At 38.2% G+C, this 3221-nt stretch overlaps 1 long non-coding RNA gene across 1 annotated transcript; it reads right to left on the reverse strand.

Annotated features, from left to right (window-relative positions):
* Positions 1–1885: 1885 nt before the first annotated feature.
* LOC120320630 lies at positions 1886–2679 on the reverse strand. The gene is made up of 2 exons (XR_005560157.2): positions 2534–2679; positions 1886–2474 (listed from the first exon to the last, which is right to left on the reverse strand). It is a non-coding gene; the product is annotated as an uncharacterized LOC120320630 (long non-coding RNA).
* Positions 2680–3221: the final 542 nt, after the last annotated feature.

Raw genomic sequence — 3221 nt, forward strand, 5'->3', positions numbered from 1 at the left:
TTTAAAAATCTTGCTCGTTTTGCAGTCGCGATAGCAGCTACTCCTTTTTCTTTGCGGTGGTAACTTGTCTGTAATTATGAATGGCCAGCGGGCTAAAATGAAGGTACAAAAGTCATTGACTCGCTGCTCCTGCACTTGCCTTTTTGTTCAATTAAAAGTTTATGTGAGCTATCTACCCATTTCATTTAATTTTCCCGCGAGTCCTGCTATTCAGTTTTATATGCTTTTAAAATAAGCGTAACCTGTTTAATTGACAGGTCAATTGCAAAGACGGCAAAAGGAACTCAGACCCAAACATGTGTTGGCATTTGCATGCAACTTCCGCAATTTCCCACAATCTCACGACTAAAAACTTCCACAGCTTGTGCTTTTGAACTCAAGGTAGGTGGGAAAAAATGAGCCAGAAGTAACCTGCTGCCCTGAGGTCAAAGTGTAATCGAAGTCCTTTTCGCATAGCAACCACACACATCCTCTGTAATTGCAATGTAAAGTGTTTAGACACAATTTAGTTGCTCCGAGGCTACGACTCTTGGAATTTTTTCCCTTTTCATTTGCTCACAAGATTGCCGAATTGGGAATGTGGTTTGAAATGCCTGTTTTTACTCTGCTGATTTCTTGGCCGACTGTTTGGTTACTCAGTTGTGGGTGGTTTTAATTTTACTCACCAGATTACCAAATACAAGAAAAAATTGTATTTAATCGCCTTTATACTTTAATTTCTTCTAATAATTTACGATTCATAAATATACCTATTAAATTCCATGTAATCCAACATTGTTGGTTACATAAAGGACACTTTATATACAAATTTTTACAAAAATATCAACGCAAAAATAAAAGCAGTACGAATAAAACAGGATCAACATAGTTGTAGTAAGCTTGTCCCTAATTAATAAATCAAGTTTCAGAATTTGTTTTGTCATTTGTCAGCCCTTTTGGATTCTCATTCACTTCCGACCAAAACAACTTGAATGTCCATTGATTGAGAAGAGCAAACGTAATTGAATACTTTCTGTATTTGTTTGGTTATAGCCGCTGCTATAAGGCGCTTAAATACTCCTAACTGATACCGGGGTTGCCAATCTCGAAGCCATGACAAATAGTCGGCCATCAAGGAGCAAAGAGAAAGCGTTTTTTGTTTGCCGAAATTTTATCTATGCATGCCTCTGACCCAAGTCCAAATAACGACCATCAAACAAACTTTGATTTATGACAATCTAGTTCATTTGATTATTGCTGCCGACAACTGAGCACACGCAAGGATAAAGCTAAGGAAAATCCATGCGAGTAAGAGTGTATGTGTGTGTGGAAAACATTTTCATTTTCCATTCAAATTCAATGCTAATCTACTTGCACAACAAGCCACATTTCCTTACAGGCCTAGCGGCTCGCTCGAGCATCATTTATCAAGGAACTGGGGACCGTTGTCCCTTTTTTATTTCATTTTTTTTTTGGTTTTCCTGGCCATTTCGGTTAGAAGTGCCTGTGCCGGGCATTATCAACACACATCGAGTTCATTATTTTTATCGTACAAGTGTTTGATACTTCCGTCTATCCCGGGCTTATATCACTCGGACCAACACGCGCCGCCCATTAAGCAGCCAGCCGTGTTTTAAAAGGGCCAACTTGTATATTAACGCTGTGCAACTGTGCGTATACGTAATCTGAGGAGTTACTACTTCCGAACGGGTTATAAGCAAATAAGTTTCGGAAGATTCTCAAGGGGTGTGTCCTATTTGAAATGCTAATTTTCTACAGCTACGTTTTGAAAGTTAGCATAAGTTAGCTTTATATTTTAAATAGCAATGCTCCTTGATAAGTTAGCACAGCTATAAAATCAATGCCTGAGCAAGTTTTATATTTGTTTATTAAAAATAATTTTATGTTTTGCATTGCCTATTCAAATATTTCCCTTTATTGTACAAAGTATGGGTATAGAGTAATTCAGTTCACATGAAGAGATACTGATATAGATTTTTTCAAACATGTTGATTTCATTCTTCCTAATTTAGCACAAGCATTTAATGCGGAAGTCAACCGAGCTTTACATTTGATTCCATTTCAAAAAGCATCTGCTGCGTTGGGCTTCTCAGTCATGAAGTGTTTGAAAGCACGGCGAGTCAGGTCTTTGAGTCAATTCTCGCTCATTTCTATGCGCCTCCTTGCCCTCGGTGTCTGTTTTTAATTTACTCCAGCCTCGGAACGAGTTGAGTCCGTCTTGGAATCACAGGAATCATAGGAATCACAGAAACCAGAGGAGACTGTCGACTGTCGACTGTCAGCTTCATTGCCGCCGGCTGCAGGTTAAGCGTCTACTTGAACCTCCGAGTGGTGGCGTTACATGAACCGAGGTGTTTGTTTGGCACCTGGCTTTGACATCTGCACTCGCATATTCCACACACGCCCATAAATTGAAGGAGTGTCTGGGCCTCCAAGGGAGAAGATTTTAGTACCCTTTATTCCAGGTCGCCTTTCTAATAAATACAATACTGGGTTAGAAAAACAGATATCCTTTTATTTTGTGTGTGAGTACCTGTACAAAATATTGTTAATTTATCTTAAAGGCTAAAAATGATTTTGTGTTGGTTTTTTTTAGTAATGGGTACTTTCTAGGCAATATTTCAAAGCCGACTTCAGCATTCCTATTTTTAGTTTTGTCTACAACCTCGGGGCAATGTGGGCTTGACCTCTTTTGGTTTCTTTGGCACTACTCCTGGTTAATGCTTTGATACTAAAAAACTGCAAACAGATTGGTGAAATGTCGCCAGTTGCTTCTAAGGAAATGAAATGGTGTGAGCACAGCTTAGGTCCTCTAACGGATTACGCAGTGAGCTTAATGAGGAAATACTAGCTTTGATGGAGATGAACCTATTAAAAATAAATAAGAAAATGGGCGATAGTTATAATGAACGGGAGAAGAAAACGGATAATAAGCTGAAAGTTTGAGAAAACATACAAAATACAACCAATAAATAGTTTGATTAAAATTACACTTTTACAACAGAAACAAAGATTTTAATGTATAAATTCATAAATATAAGAAAATGTAATTAAAAAGGTGAGTGATCTACTTTGACGCTGCTTTTCCGTTCGTTGTACTTTAAGTTGATTGAATGGAATTCACAAACAGCTATTTCCCTTTCGTGAAATGCCCTGCTATGGAAACTAATCCTCCTCCATAAAATTGCACCCATGTCCGGGCCTTAGTCCTCGTGGACTTT

This window comes from Drosophila yakuba, chromosome 2L (assembly GCF_016746365.2).
Source record: "Drosophila yakuba strain Tai18E2 chromosome 2L, Prin_Dyak_Tai18E2_2.1, whole genome shotgun sequence".
NCBI classification, from domain to species: Eukaryota; Metazoa; Arthropoda; class Insecta; order Diptera; family Drosophilidae; genus Drosophila; species Drosophila yakuba.